The following is a 17,102-nucleotide window of genomic DNA, read 5'->3' on the forward strand; positions in this document are numbered from 1 at the left end:
AGTGGCTGGAGATGAGTTTTCAGACTAGTAACTCTGAGTCAGAAGAACCTGAGTTCTAATCCTGGCCCCACCATCTGTCCGCTTTGTGACCACGGGCAAGTCACTTAACTTTTCTGTGCTTCAGTTTTCTCCTCTGTAAAATGGGGATTGATTGTGAGCCCTGTGTAGGTCATGGCTGTGTCCAACCTGATTAAGTGGTATCTACCCCAGCACTTAGTACAGTACAGTGTAAGCACTTAACAAATATTGTGAAAAAATTAGTCTCAAGAGGATATCAGTGTTTCAGTGTATCATAAATTTGTCTCGTCTGGAGCCATTTCATTCCAGAATTTAAACTTGATATAGAATCTTTCACACCGGAACTGGTGGCCTCACTCTCCCTCACCTCAAACCAGCTGTGGACAACAGGGCCAGTAGACTCACTGCCCCTCACCTTATGCTGGATGTGGACAATGGGGCCAAGTAACACAGTCAAGGGGAACAGAGTCCCATGAGTTTGCTTGCCCCCCATCTGATGCTTAACTGGGCCTTACTCTGATGTGGTCAACTTACCTGGACTTAATATGTACTAGTGATTGCAAAGTTGGAGATGTTGGTCAGGAAAGTTGACTTTGGAACATGAAACTTGATTCAGAATCTTGGCCATCATGAACAGGCAGTCCCACTGTCCCTCACCTCCTGTTGGATGTGGACAGACCTGGGATTCAGGACACCTAGGTTCTAGTCCTGAATTGGCCACTTCCCTCCTACATCACCATGGGCAAAGAATTTAATTTCTCTGTGCCTCAGTTTTCTGTAAAATGTTGATTCAATCCCCATTCCCCCTTCCTTAGACTGTAAACCCTGTAGGGAACAGGGACTGTGTCCAACCTGCTTATCTTGTGTCTATCCAGGGCTTAGCACAGTGTTTGACACATAGTGAATGCTTAAGCAACTATCATTGTTATTATTCACTCATTCAATCGTATTTATTGAGCACTTACTGTGTGCAGAGCACTGCACTTGGAAAGTATAATTCGGCAACAGAGACAATCCCCACCCAACAACAGGCTCACAGTCTAGAAGGACTATTATTATTGTTATTATATCCTAACTTTTCTGGGCCTCAGTTTCCTCAGCTGCAAAATGGAGATTCAGTAGCTGTTCTCCCTCTTACTTAGACTGTAAACCCCAGGTGGTACAGGGACTGTCTGAAGTGATTGTCTAGTATTTACCCAGCATCCTGTACAGTGCTTGACACAGAGTAAGTGCTGAACTAATACCATGATCATTATTATTATTAAATTGATTCTAGTGATGATGGTTTGGTCATCACCCCTGACACTCCACCCTGACATGCAGAGAAGCAGTAAGTCATAGTAGATAGAGCATGGGGCTGGAAGTAAGAAGGTCATGGGTTCTAATTCTGGCTCTGCCATTTGTCTGCTGTGTGACCTTAGGCAAGTCACTTCATTTCTCTGTGCCTCAGTTACCTCAACTGTAAAATAGGGATCAAGAATGTTAGCCCCATGTGGGACGGGGACCATGTCCAACCTTATTAGCTTGGAGTCCACCCCAGCATTAGTACAGTGGCTGGCACACAATAAGCTCTTAATAAATACAATAATAATGATAATTATTATTATTACTAATAACTCTCTTCCCTACCTTAATTACTAATTTTGGTGTATTTTATTCATATTAATGCCTGTCTCCCCCTCTGGCCTGTATGTTTATTATGGACAGGGAACGAGTCTGCTATTTCTGTCATATTGTACTCTCCCAAGCACTTAGTACAGTGCTGTGCACATGGTAAGTGCTCAATAAATATGATTGATTGATTGATTGATGCCAGATGTGTACCCCCTGGGGCATGGAGAGCCAAGAGTGAACAGGCAAGCAGGGATGCAGGGCTCAAAATGGCTCGTTATGTGCAAAACTTCTTGATGTCCTCAGTGACCACAGCATATTTGCCATGGTCACTGCTGCTATCTTTGCTGCCCACTTTCAATGAATCAATCAAACCATGGCATTTATGAGGACTTACTGTGCACAGAGCACTGTGATGGGCTTGGAGGGGTACACTACAAAAGAGTAGGACTAGATGATCCCTGCCCACAGGGAACTTAGTCTCAGGATTCCCACTCAGACTTTGGAAAATCATACACGAATCTTTAGTCAGAAACTTTTCCCACAGTCAACATCACCCAGGCAAGCAGAACCAAGACCAGGACAGGACTCCCTATCCTCTCACTGGTGCTTTTTATGTTCCACCAATAGTCAGGGCATAATGTTCGTGCATACACACTGACTCCCCTCAAAGACCCCTTATTCTATAAAGAAACAAATAAATACACACAAAACAACATGGCCGAAAAGAAGCAGTGTGTCCCAGAGGATGGAGCACGGGCCTGGGAGTAAATGGACTTGGGTTTTAATCTCGGCTCCAGCAGTGGTCTGTTCTGTGACCTGGGGGAGATCACTTCACTTTTCTGTGCCTCAGTTTCCTTATCTGAAAAATGAAGATTAAATTGTCCTCCCTCCAACTTAGACTGTGAGCCTTTGTGTGACAGGGACTGTGTCCAACCTGATTATTCTCTATCTACCCCAGCACTTAGAACAATACTTGACACATAGTAAGTGATTAGAAGCATGGTGGTTTAGTGGCTAGAGCACAGGCCTGGGAGTCAGAAGGACCTGGGTTCTAATTCCAACTCCGCACTTGTCTGCTGTGTGACCTTGGGCAAGTTACTTCATTTCTCTGTGCCTCAGTGGCCTCAACTGTAGAATGGGGATTAAAACCAAGAGCCCTATTTGGGACAGAGACTGTGTTCAACCCGATTACCTTGTATCTACCCCAGCAGTGAATACAGTGCCCAGTAAATTGTAAGCACTTAACAAATACCACAATTGTCATTATTAACAAATACCATGAAAAAAAATCCAAACCTAAAAGTCCAAACAGGCAGACATAACATACTTTCATTCAGCTAGTTTCGAGCCTGATGTTACCTGAGATCTCTTTTGTTGGGACACTAAGGGGACAAAGTGATAAGAGGACAGAACAAGTCAGAAAGAATCAGGGGGGTCAAAAAGAAGGAATGAAGATCAATGTTACATTATACCTTGACTGTGTAATAATAATAATAACAATGATGGTATTTGGTAAGCGCTATGTTTAGTGTTTGTTTACTATGTGTCACACACTGTTCTAAGCACTGAGGTAGATACAAGGTTATCAGGTTGTCCCAAATGGGGCTTACCGTCTAAATTCCCTTTTCCAGATGAGGTGATGGAGGCACAGAGAAGTAAAGTGACTTGCCCAGAGTCACACAGCTGACAAGTGGTGGAGCCGGGATTATAACCCATGACCTCTGGCTCCCAAGCCCATGCTCTTTCCAGTAAGCCACTTAGTCATCATTTCAAAATCACTTTCACTTCACTAATCTCATCTTTACAATGCCTGAGGGAGGCAGGTAGTACTTGTCCCAATTTACAGATGAGCAGTCTGAGGCACAAAGAGGTTAACTGACTCGTCCAAAGTGACAAAGCAGACGAGTGGAAAGGTGAGGACTGGATCCTGCATCTCCTGGCTCCCAGACTTATGTTCTTGTCCCTAAATGCCACTGCCTCTGTATATCTTCCAGTTTGCATTCATTCAATCATTTGATCGTATTTATTGAGTGCTTACTGTATGCAGAGCACTGTACTGAGCACTTGGGAAACTACAGTACAACAATGAACAGTGACATTCCCGACCCACAACCAGCTTTCCTCTAGGCATGCACACTTGCACGCACACACACATAACTCAGACACACATATCCAGATGCAAACACACACAAATAAAAATCCCCCTGCTGCTGCCCTAAAAATTCCACTTCCAGGAGATGGTCACTGCAGGCCCTGGCCAGGAGACAGTCTGACCATGATAATGAGCCCCCTACTTTCACCTTAACTGGGCCTGAAACCCCTTAAGAACCTTAATATTTACCTCAGTCCCACAGCACTTACGTCCATCTCCTTATATTCTCCTACTTCCTCTATCCGCAATTTATTTTATTGTCTATCTTCCTCACAGAGGGTTAGGTCTCTGTGGATGGGGCTGTGTCTACCAACTCTATTACACTCTTCCAAATACAGCGCTCTGCAGAGCAGCGTGGCCTAGGGATAGAGCACGTCCCTGGGGGCCCGGAAGACTTGGGTTCTAATCACTGCTCCGCCAATTTTTCTGCTGTGTGACCTCGGTGGGCACGTCACTTAACTTCTCTGTGCCTCAGTTACCTCATGGGTAAAATGGGGATTAAGACTGTGAGCCCCATGTGGGTCAGGGACTGTGTCCAACCTGATTAGCTTCTATCTACCCCAGGGCTTAAAACAGTCCTTGGCACATAGCAAGCACTTAACAAATACCCTAAAAAAAATACCATTGATTGATTGATTGCTTATGCTTATTATTACTCTATTTATTTGTTTATTTATTTTATTTGTACATATCTATTCTATTTATTTAATTTTTTTAGTAAGTTTGGTTTTATTCTCTGTCTCCCCCTTTTAGACTGTGAGCCCGCTGTTGGGTAGGGACTGTCTCTATATGTTGCCAATTTGTACTTCCCAAGCGCTTAGTACAGTGCTCTGCACATAGTAAGCGCTCAATAAATACGATTGATGGTGATGATGATGATTATGCTTCAGGCAGGACTCTGAATTCAGTATGGACTCTGAATTAATAAGCATAGTAATAATTATGGTATTTGTTAAGCTATGCGCTAAGCACAGTACTAAGCAAATCAGCTCGGATACAGTCCTGGTCCCACGTGGGGCCCACAGTCTCGATCCCCATTTTGCAGATGAGGTAACAGGCACTGCGAAGTGAAATGACTTGCCCAAGTTGACACAGCAGACAAGAAGCAGAGCCGGAATTAGAAACCACGACCTTCGGACTCCCAGGCCTGAGCTCTATCCACTAGGCCATGCTGCATATCACTACCTGGGCTGGAAGGGGCAGCAGGTAATGGCCAATGAAAGCGTCAACAAATATGACCACCAGGCTGCCGTAAAACTGGCCTTCCCAGGTGGAGAATGGGTTTACACTGTAGCCAGGTGATTTTTTTTTCATTATGTCAGCAAGTCACCTTCCTTGTCTGGAAAGGCCCACTGACGGCTACGACTCTGGCCATCCCAGGAGGGCAGTTCCATCCTTTGCACCCCTAATGCTCTAGGCTGACAGGATGTGGGCAGAAACCCTACAAAGAGAATTGGCTCACTCTGGGGATGGGGGGAGGGCCAGATCCAGCCCAACAAGGTCCCAAATTAAAATTCTCTCATCTCTCATGTTTATACTTTTCAACTGGTGGCCAGGCCAACTAAAACTGGTTTAGCCAATTCTCCCACCAATCAGTAGATTCAGAGGAAGGTGCCACTTGGGTTGGTTCCAAATGGGAAGATCTGACAGTTTCACTTGCCTGTGAAATTGCTTTTTTAACCTACCCTGCTCCTCATAGTCTGATGTTCCTTTTCTGGATTTGGGAGGGCAGAAACCGATTGACAACCTTTGGGTTTTCCTGAAATAGGGTTTAATCATCTCCTAGGTTGGGGATGTGACCTTCAAATATTGCTTCTGATGAATTGAATGAAAATTACCTTCCGTTGGCCCAAATGTAGAGACCAGGAAATACGCGTAAGCAGTCACATCCTAGAGAGAAAACAGGCGGTTTGGCCTCGAAAAGTCAAAATATGCTTATCCCTGGAAGCAACCTGTTCATTATTCCTTGAGGGAGGCAGTCGTAAATTGTCAGGTTGAAAGGGACAGAGAACTGAGCCCTCTTTATGAAAATGGTGAGACGGAACAGTAACTATTAGCTAATTTAAGTTTGCAGCTCTGGAGTACTAAAATTCAGTGGCTTCAAAACCCAGAAACTGCTTAGGGCTGGATCTCAGCTATGAAGATCTCATGGCAAAGAAATCTCAGACCTGGTTTTAAACTATCTGAATTACAGATGCCACCCCTCTAGTTGGGATGGTACCCAATTTTCCATCCTCCGATCTGTACCCTTCTCCTTCCCAAATGGACACCTGGGATAAGAAATGACAGCTCTAAATAATAATAATCACAGTATTTGTTAGGTGTTTACTATGTGCCAAGCACTGTTCCAAGAATTGGGGTAGCTATAACATAATCAGGTGGACAGAGGCCCTGTACCACATGGGGCTCACAGTCTTGATCCCCATTTTACAGGGGATCCATTAGGCCCCTCTGCTTCTTTTCAGATGGCTTGTTGGCATTCTGATCTTGGCAAAAATTTTGCTCAAAGAGAAGAAGACCTTCCTTGGTAACTTCCCTTCAATGACCTTTCAGCCATGTTATTTAAGACTGTGCTTCACTATGCCTTTAAAGTGCAATATATAATAATGATGGTATTTGTTCAGCACTTACTATGTACCAGGCACTCTACTAAGCACCAAGGAGGACACAAGCACTTTGAGATGGACATAGTCCCTGTCCCATGTGGGGCTCACTGTCCCAATCCCCATTTTACAGATGAGGTAACTGAAACCCAGAGATGAGAAGTGATTTACCCAAGGTCACACAGCAGACAAGTGGCAGAGCCAGGATTAGAACCCAGGTCCTTCTGACTCCTAGGCCCATGTTCTATCCACTAGGCCTTGCTCTTTCTTAATGAAAACAGCAATATATATATACATATATTTATATATACATATATGTATATATACATATAAATATATACATACATGTATATATTCAATTGCTTGAGACTGAGTAATCTCTATCAACATTGTTTGATCCAGAGAGCACAATTACAAGATATTAATAATTATTATGGCATTTGTTAAGCACTTACTATATGCCAGGCACTATCCTCACAGTCTCAATCCCCATTTTACAAATGAGGTAACTGAGGCACAAGACAAAGTGACTTCCCAAGGACACACAGCGGACAAGTGGCAGAATCAGGATTAGAACCCATGGCTTTCTGACTTCCAGGCCTGTGCTCTATCCACTAGCCATGCTGCTTCATGTCAAGATGTGACAGTACGCAAAGCAAAGATGTGACAGTAAGCAAAGCAAAACCAAGACAGCACTGTGGGCTAAATACCTTATTGATTTGAAATTACTGTCATCTGTAGACTTTTAGACTGTGAGCCCACTGTTGGGTAGGGACTGTCTCTATATGTTCCCAACTTGTACTTCCCAAGCGCTTAGTACAGTGCTCTGCACACAGTAAGCGCTCAATAAATACGATTGATTGATTGATTGATCTGTCATTTTAAACCATTTCACAAATCGGTGCACTCACCATAAAGAGATGAGTGGATAATTTGCTGTTTTCATTGCTCACGGCCCACTGTGGCTGAGAGCTCATTTTGCCCCAAATGATTGTCATTATGGATCATCTCTCTAAGGGCACTGGTGTCAAAGAATCTCAGAGAAGCAGCATGATCTAGTGGATAGAGCATGAGCCTGGGAATCAGAAAGACATGGATCCTAATCCTGACTCTGCCACTTGTCTGCTGTGTGACCCTGGGCAGGTCATTTCATTTATCTGTGCCTCAGTTGTCTCATCTGTAAAATGGAGATTAAGACTGTGGGCCCCTTGTGGAACAGAGACTGTTTCCAACCTGATTTGCTTGTATCCGTCCCAGGGCTTAGGTCAGGGCCAGGCACATAGAAAGCACTTAACAGATTTATCATTATTATTATTATTATTATTGTTGTTATGATTATTATTATTATTATTATTATTATTATTATTATTATCTACCTCCTACCAGGGGGCCAGTATCCCCACCTGCGGATAATCAGTTCCCACTGTTGAAATTTTTGTTACCGGAGAGTCAAAATGAAAAGAGTTGTTTTCACAGAGCTCTTCCTAGGGGTTTAAGAGGGGTTTGGTTAGTCACTAATCCTTCAATAAAGCATGACATCCCAAAGAACGATCATTCTGGCCTCTTCCCATATTGTACAAGAGAATATATGAATACAGCAAAAAGAGAATTCCCAGAGAAGGCCTGGAAACCCTTCACAAGTTCTGCTTGTGATTCCAAATTACTCCCTGACAGCTGTCCCAAGAAATATCTATAACCTTGAACCAAGGGTACAGGATTATGACAATAAAGCATCCAATTGATTTGGTTTCTCCCTTCCCTATGTAATCCATTACTCATCCTTTCGGCAAGCACGTTTCTTGTTTCTTTTCCAGGCTCTGTTTTAGTTAGCTGAAAGTGCTGGAGTAGCTTCATTAGTGGTATCGCATGTCAGAAAGCACCTCTGAGAGATCTTATGTCACTTGAGGGAGTCTCAAATGGAATGCTATCAGATGCCTGTAGGCTCCATTAAGTTCCCATGGAAAGGAGAAAGCTACAGCCCTGTTGCTTACTGCAATTCTCTGTATTCATGCACCTCCGTCTCACTATGTGACAATTAAAGGGAATGGACAGGGGAGGCATGGTGTCAAACAGAAAATCAGATCTTGTCTCTAGTCTGTGACGATTCTGGACTTCGAAAGGTTTTTGCCATTTCAGAGGGGAAATGAATAAAAACCTGAGCTCGAAGGAAGCATTGCCCATGTAGCATTCTCCCGAAAACACAGATCCTGACAGAAACCAGGCAAAAACCAAAGCAGAGTCTGCTGGGTCCAGGCTTTGAGACCAGACGTTGATGGTCTGCTGGGGTCACTTCATCTGTGAATGAGTGAGTGAGTAAAAAACCCTCTGTCAGCACCTAACCATATACTTCACCTCAGACTGCCTCCTCTCTCACTGCATGCCATGCTCCATCAGTCAATCAGTGGTGTTTATTGAGCGCTTGCTGTGTGCAGAACACTGTATTAAGCACTTGGAAGTGACCACTACAATAGATATGGTAGACATAACCCCTACTCTCAAGGGGCTTATGGTCTACAGGCATAGGAAAATGAGTGGCTGGGGTGAGAGAGTGTGAGTGGCAATCCCTTGGCGGTAGTATTTTAGTGCTTATTGTGTGCAGGGCACTATACTAAGCGCTTGGGGGAGTACAATCCAATAGATTGCATTGTGTATTACAGTAGGTAGACTGTTCTGTTGTATTTTATTCTCCCAAGCGCTTAGTACAATGCTCTGCACACAGTATTGTTGATTGATTGAGTTGATAAACACAATGCCTGCCCACAAGGAACTCACAATCTACAAACTGTAGAAACATGTAGGAATATCTCCTCCAAGAGGCCTTCCCTGACTAAGCCCTCCTTTCCCCTTCTCCCTCTCCCTCTGCATCATTCTGACTTGCCCCCTTCATTCATCCCCCTTCTCAGCCCCAGAGCAGTTAAGTACATATTGGTAATTTATTTATTTACATTAGTGTCTGTCTCCCCTGACCCCTCTACCGTAAGCTTGTTGTGAGAAGGGAATGTGTCTGTTATTGCTACATTGTACTCTCCCAAGTGTTTAGTACAGTGTTCTGCACACAGTAAGTGCTCAATACATATGACTGAATGAATGAATGAACGAATGAATGAGAAAGATAGAGTGGCACTGCCCACTCCCTCAGCACTATAATTAGTTCTTATACACAGGAGTGTCATCTACTCACTTAGCTCTGTACTCTTTAGGCACTTGTATTCCCCACACTCATGCCCAGAGTACTTTTGCACATATCCATAATTTATTTATTTCTATTAATATTTCCCCCTCTAGACTGTAAGCTCCTTGTGGGATAGAGATGACTATGGGCAGGAAGAAATCTCCTAGTTCTGGTGGGCAGGCAATGTGTCTACCAAATGTGTTTTATTGTACTCTCCCAAGTGCTTAGTATAGTACTCTGCACACAGTAAGTGCTCAGTACATACCACTGACTGAGTTTTCTCAGTGGGTAACAACAACCAGACCTAGTATCAATCAGTCAGACATTAACAGTATTTATTGAACACTTACAGTGTACAGAGTGTTCCTGTAATAGTATCAGGGGTTTCAGAACTTGAGAACAGACATAGCCACTTGAAATCTTAAGGAATTGGGGAAAGAGGCATCTAATCGAAACAGCATTGCCCACTGGATAGAGCACGGGCCTGGAAGTCAGAGGACCTGTATTGTAATCCCGCCTCTGCCATTTGTCAGCTGTGTGACCTTGGGCAAATCACTTAACTTCTTTATGCCTCAGTTACCTCATCTGTAAAATGGGGATTAAGACTGTGAGCCCACTGTGAGCCCCATGTGGGACAGGCAAAGTATCCAACCCAATTTGCTTGTATCTACCCCAGCAGTTAGCACAGTGCCTGACGTATAGTAAGAGCTTAGCAAATGTTATCATTATTATTATTATTGTTACCTGATCCTGGACAGGATTCAGGCCAGCTAAATGCCAGACAATATCATTAGAATCGAAAGAATATCCCAACTAGGGTTAGGGTTCATCCAGTAAGTCAGATAAGATGTTAGATCTGAGGAAAAAAGACAGGTCATATCACTCCTCCTCATTTTGAGTCAGAATTTCTGAATTGTGTTGGTGCTGTCTCTTTGCTATTTATTAATCAATCATTTATTGAGCACTCAGTGTGCACAGAGCCCCATTGTAGGAATTTGGGAGAGTACAATGGAATTGGTAAATGTGATCTCTGCTCTCAAGGATCTTACAATTGTGCAGGGGAGACAGACACTAAACTTAATTACAAAAAGAAGGAAGAAGGAAACGAGATATATGCCGTATCTATTTTAAAGGTTCTTCTTAGAAAGGCAGCTCTCTCTGGACATCATTTGTGCTTTTTTAGTTTGAATTGACAGGGTTGTTTTATTTGTAGCTATGTTCATGGTGATGCGATAAGTATAAAGGAAGCTGAAAGTAAAAATGAATTGAATTATCCTCAGAAAAGAACTGGTCATTCCCCTCTGAAATCAGAGGAAGCATTGTATTAAAAGTTGAAAAGCATTACTGCATATAAATGGGAATCTAAGCAGATGAATGATTTGTTTCATCATTTGGAATTTTACTGGGTCACCAGCTTTTGATCTGGTTTCCATTAATAGCCAGAAGAACCTGGGGTCTAATCCCGGACCTGCCATTTGTCTGCTGTGTGACCTTGGGCCAGTCTCTTAACTTCTCTGTGCCTCAGTTCCCTCTTCTGTGAAATGGGGATTAAGACTGCGAGCCCCATGCCATACAATCCTGTACCTGCCCCAGCACTTAGTACACTGCCTGGCACATAGTAAGCACTTTACAAATACCATTAAAAATCGCCAAATTTATTTTTAAAATTACAGATTCTCAGGCATAGGAGAGACTGAGGCATCCATCTATTCCATCCACCCAGGTCATCACTCTGATTTAGTCTAAACAGACAGAGGAAAACCTCTTCGTTTCAAAAGACCTGAAGAGAAGGAAAATCTATAGCCTCTTTAGTAATCTGACCATTTGGGGCTTTATTCTTTGGTTCGAAACTGCTCTCTCTTTAAACATTTCCATTGATTTAGAGTAGTGAAGAGCCCAGAGTAGGTGCTTTCTAAGTGTGAACATCATCATCATCATCATCATCTTCACCATCAACAAGAGCATTTAGTGACTACTTACTGTGGTCAGAATACTGAACAAAGTGTTTGGGGAACACTCCTTAAGATAGCTGCCAGTTTGAGCAGAAAAGACAGGCACACATAAATAGAATTACCTATAGCTGAGAGAGTGAGGAGATATGCATCAATAATAAATGTGGGTGGATAAATAAATCCATAAATCCCAAGATGCTGTACTGCCCGAGACGCGACTAGGAAGGGAGGAGGATTTATTAGGGAATAACACATGGTGGATGTGATTTTTTTTTTCCAGAAAGGCTAGCATTTTCTGTTGGTAGTCAACAATACAGCTTCTTAGGCAAACACCTCAAGACCCAAGCTCCAATTTCTAAGATCAGACTATTTAGGAATTTACTACTGCACTTGCTACATGACAACTAGATTTGTCAGATAGATCCAAAACCCTTCCTGTTGTAGTTGAAGCCTTTTTGCTTATAAAACAGCTCATTTTATGGCTGTTACTGACTCCAGCGCTTAGAACAGTGCTTTGCACATAGTAAGCACTTAATAAATGCCATCATTATTATTATTATCCTTCAGCCACCTTTTCTCAAGTTGGATCTAACCAAATGGCTTTACCTTCCCAACCCTCCAATTGACCTATGTAGAATGCATTTATTTATATTAAAACTTGTCTCCCTCTCTAGACTGTAAGATCTTTATGGGCAGGGAATGTGTCTACCAACTCTGTGTATACAATAAGCATTCAATAAATACACAGCTCTGCACAGAGAATACACAGCTCTGCACAGCTCTGCACACTGTAAATGCTCAATAAATAACACGGACTGACTGATTAGTTGATCATAGTGAATTTTTCAGGACACCCTAATTCACTTTGCAGTGTCGAGATCCCTGACTTGTCGATGTATCAAAATATTGGGTGAGGCCCAAGAACTGAGGTGCTTTGCTATTGCTCTCCATACTATTCCTGTATCTGTCTCTGCAAAATCATATCCGCTCTGCAGTCTTGGGTCTGACACCTGACATTCTTGCCTAAAGTCTGTTCAGAAGGATTTTGCTGCAATGGAAAGCAGAGATAATCTCCCTAGCTTCTGGAGTGAGTGCCTCTTCCTTGTCTCCTTGAAAATGGTGATTCTGGTGGCATATTTGAAGTTTTGCAACATCTCCTGCCTCTTCCATATGTTTATAAAAAGATTATGCAGATATCTGAGGATTAGGGTCCTTTCATGCTTGTAGAGTTCTGATGGAATGTAATGAGATCTGAGTGTGTTTCCATTACTAAGGGGGTGCTCTGATGTTCGGTCAGATTTTCTAGTTGTAGAATCAACAGATCGAGCAAGTAATCCATCAAAAGCATTCATTAACCACACTGAAGAGCACTTGAGAGAGTACAAAACAGTTATTAGACGTGATGCCTGTCCTCAGCAACTTCATGATCTATCAGGGGAGGACACAAAATTATTACAGAGAGGATGAAATAAATAATGGAAAGGTGGCTATTGATCAATCAACAGTATTTATTGAGTGTTTACTATGTGCAAACATGCTAATAAGCACTTGGGAAAGTTCAATAGAGGTAATAGACAAAGCCAACCTGTCCTCATGGAGCTTAAAGTCTTACAGAGGATCAAACGATCAGTCATATTTATTGAGCACTTACTGTGAGCAGAACATTGTACTTGGGAGAGCACATTATAACAGAGTTGGTAGACATGTTCCCTACCCACAACAAGCTTACGGTCCAGAGGGGAAGAAAGATATTAATATAAATAATTTGCAGATATGTGCATAAATCCTATGGGGCTGAGGGTGGGATTGGATAAAGGGTGCAAATCATTCATTCATTCATTCAATCATATTTATTGAGCACTTACTGTGTGCAGAGCACTGTACTAAACACTTGGGAAGTACAAGTCGGCAACATATAGAGGAGGTCCCTACCCAACAACGAGTTCACAGTCTAGAAGGGGGAGACAGACAACAAAACAAAACAGGTAGACAGGTGTCAAAATTGTCAGAACAAGTGCAAGGGTAATGTAGAGCAGAAGGGAGTGGGAGAAGAGGAAATGAGGTCTCTTAGAGGAGATGAGCTTTTTAAATAAGGCTTTAAAGGTGAGGAGAGTGATCGTCCCTCGGATATGAAGGTGGTGAGAGTTCCAGGCCAGTGACAGAGAAACTAAAATCATTTGCAGAGAACAGAAAAGAAGAAAAATGGTGATGTACAAGAGGGCATGCAAGATTTGTCAATAATAAAGAAGCAGCATTGCCTAACAGAGCATGAGGCTGGGAGTCAAAAGGACCCGAGTTCTAAACCAGATCGACCACTTTTCTGTGTCACCTTGGGCAAGTCATTTCATTTCTCTGTGCCTCAGTTACCTCATCTGTAAAATGAGGATTAAGACTGTGAGCCTGATGTGGGACATGGCCCGTGTACCACCTGATTACTTTGTATCTATACCAGTGCTTAGTTCAGTGCCTGGAACATAGTAAGTTTTTAACTAATACCATACAAAAAAAGAGAAAAAAAAAAGGAAGAGTAGTACAGAGTGTGTAGGATCTGAAAGGGAAGGGAGTCCAGGAGGGAGGGAGGGTGTGAAGAAATGGAAAGCAGCAGGAGAGACAAGAATGAGCCAGTGCATTGATTTATTTGAGAGGAAGGAGTATTTCTAACTGAGATGTAGGGGAGAAGAAACCAGGTAGGTAGCAGGGAGAGAAGTTTTAGGGGTTTTTGTATGACACTTGTTAAGCTCTTACTATATACAGGCAATATACTAAGTTCTGGGGAGTCGGTTTTAAGCCCCATTTTACAGATAAAGTGACTGAGGCAAAAGAAGTTAAATGATTTACCCAAGCAGCCTGGTCTAGGTGAAAGTCAGAGGGCCTGTGTTCTAATCATGGCTCCGCCCCATGTCTGCTGTTTGACCTTGGACAAGTCATTTCACTACCTCTGTGCCTCAGTTACCTCATCTGGAAAATGGCGATTAGGCCTGGGAGCCCTATGTGGGCCATGGACTGTGTCCAACCTGGATTATCTTCAATCAACCCCACTGCTTAATACAATACCTGGAACATAGTAAGTACTTAATGGATACTATTTTTTTTAAAAAAAAAAAAGGTTCACAAAGCAGATGCTAGATTAGAGAAGCAGCATGGCTCAGTGGAAAGAGCCCGGGCTTGGGAGTCAGAGGTCATGGGTTCTAATCCCCACTCTGCCACTTATCAGCTGTGTGACTTTGGGCAAGTCACTTTACTTCTCTGTGTCTCAGTTACCTCATCTGTAAAATGAGCATTGAGACTGTGAGTCCCATATGGGACAAGCTGATTACCTTGTATCCCCCCCAGTGCTTAGAACAGTGCTGTGCATATAGTAAGCACTTAACAAATACCATTATTATTATTACTATTATTAGAATTCAAGTCCTCTCACTCCCAGCCCCATGCTCTATCCTTTAGGCCACACTTCTTGAGAGCTGGCTCAGCGCCTTGAAGCCCTGTGGTTAGGATCCTCTGCTTTATGCAGAGGGAGAGAGGATAGGAAGGGGTGGAATTCCGGCTGCTTTGGGCTGAATTTTTCTGCCCTGTAGATCTGCCCATCTGATCTTCAGACCTGGCATCCCCAGTGGGTACAGCTGGGTAGAAGCAGCAGCAAGCGGTAAATGGTCAGTGGCTGGTCATTTGGACCTACCAAACTCAGCCTTTCTGGGATGAACGCAGGAGTTTTGGGCACAAAGCAGAGCAGTCTACGCCAGATGCTCCCGTTCTTAGCCCAGAAAGACAGGGTGTCGATGGTCATGGCACAGACACAGAGTGGTCTCTGACAAGGAGTAGTAAGTGTCCTCCACTGATATGTCTGAAACTGCCACCCAACAAGTGAGAAATTCTGTTTTGCCACTATGCTCTAAATGGGTGACACAAAGCCCCAGAAAAGTGGTTGGCACAAATTATGTGCTTAACAAATACCATGAAAAGGTTTTAGGGGGTTTATTTTTTCTTTAAATCATGATCATTCTCATCTAGTAGTAAAAGCAAGAGCCTGGGAGACAGAGAATGGGTTCTAATCCCATCTCTGCCATGTACCTTCTGTATGACCTTGTGCAAGTCACTTAACTTCTCTGTGACTCAGTTCCCTCGTCTGAAAAATGGGGATTCAGTGTGCTTTAAAAATCAGCGTGGCTTAGTGGAAAAAGCACGGGCTTGGGAGTCAGAGGATGTGGGTTCTAAACCCGGCTCTGCCACTCTTCTGCTGTGTGACCTTGGGCAAGCCACTTCACTTCTCTGCGCCTCAGTTACCTCATCTGTAAAATGGGAATTAAAACTGTGAGCCCTAGGTGGGACAACCTGACTACCCTGTATCTACTCCAGCGCTTAGAACAGTGGTTGGCACATAGTAAGTGCTTAACAAATACCATAATAATACTAATAATAACAATCACCCCCCAAATGAAGAACCCTAAGGAAGCTAGAAGACGGTTATTCCATTTCTGTAACTTGCTTTTTGCTATTGCTGTATTACAGATATCCAACAGCAGAGGTCTCCCTTTTACTCCAAAATAGAATGAAGAAATGTAAAGTAGTAAAAACATTTATTAAGCTCTTATTGGGTGCAAAGCACTGTACTAAGCGCTGGGAGAAAACACACTCATGGGAATTAGACGCGGTCTCTGGCCCCTCATGGGGCTTATAATTATAGTCTCACAGGGCTCAGTACAGTGTTCTGCACATAGTAAGTGCTGAATAAACACAATTACTACTACAGGATAGCCCTTGTGCGATTTCCAAAGCCTTAGTGGTTCTCCATCGAGCCCATTTCAAGGTCTCTGGGACTCAGAATTGCAAATGGTCCTACTTCTAAGCTTGCATCTCCCTGTCTTGCTTGATCTTTGTAACTCAGAGCTACAGCTTGGCCTCATGGGCACTCTTTTCTTAATTTTTTTTAATGGTATCTGTTAGGGTATTCACTCACTGTGAAAGATACAAGTTAATCAGATCAGACACAGTCCCTGTCCCTCATGGAGCTCAGAGTCAAAATAGGAGGGAGAACTGTTGTGGATTCCTCCCTTTCTTCTTCCCCTCCTTCCAGCCCCACAGAATTTATGTACATATCTGTCATTTATTTATATTAATGACTGTCTCCTCCTCCTGCTAGACTGTAAGCTCGTCGTGGGCAGGAAATGTGTCTGTTTACTGTTGCATTGTACTCTCCCAAGTGCTTAGTACAGTGTTCTGCACACAGTAAGTGCTCAATAAATATGACTGACTGACTGACTGAATGACTGAATGACTGACTGAATGAATGAATGAATGAATGGCATAGTGAAAAGAGCATAAGCCTGAGAGTCAAAGGACCTAGGTTCTAATCCCCACTCCAACACTTGCCTGCTGTGTGACCTTAGACAAGACACTCAACTTCACTGTGTCTCAGTTACCTTATCTGTAAAATGGGATTGAAGATTATGAGCCCCATGTAGGGCATGTACTGTTTCCAACCTGATTATCTTGCATCCTCCCCAGCGCTTACTACAGTGTCTGGCACATAGAAAGTGTTTAACAAATATAATTTTTTTAAAAAGTGTGGAATTCCTGTTTTACAGATGAGGAAG

Source organism: Tachyglossus aculeatus, chromosome 19 (assembly GCF_015852505.1).
Source record: "Tachyglossus aculeatus isolate mTacAcu1 chromosome 19, mTacAcu1.pri, whole genome shotgun sequence".
NCBI lineage: Eukaryota > Metazoa > Chordata > Mammalia > Monotremata > Tachyglossidae > Tachyglossus > Tachyglossus aculeatus.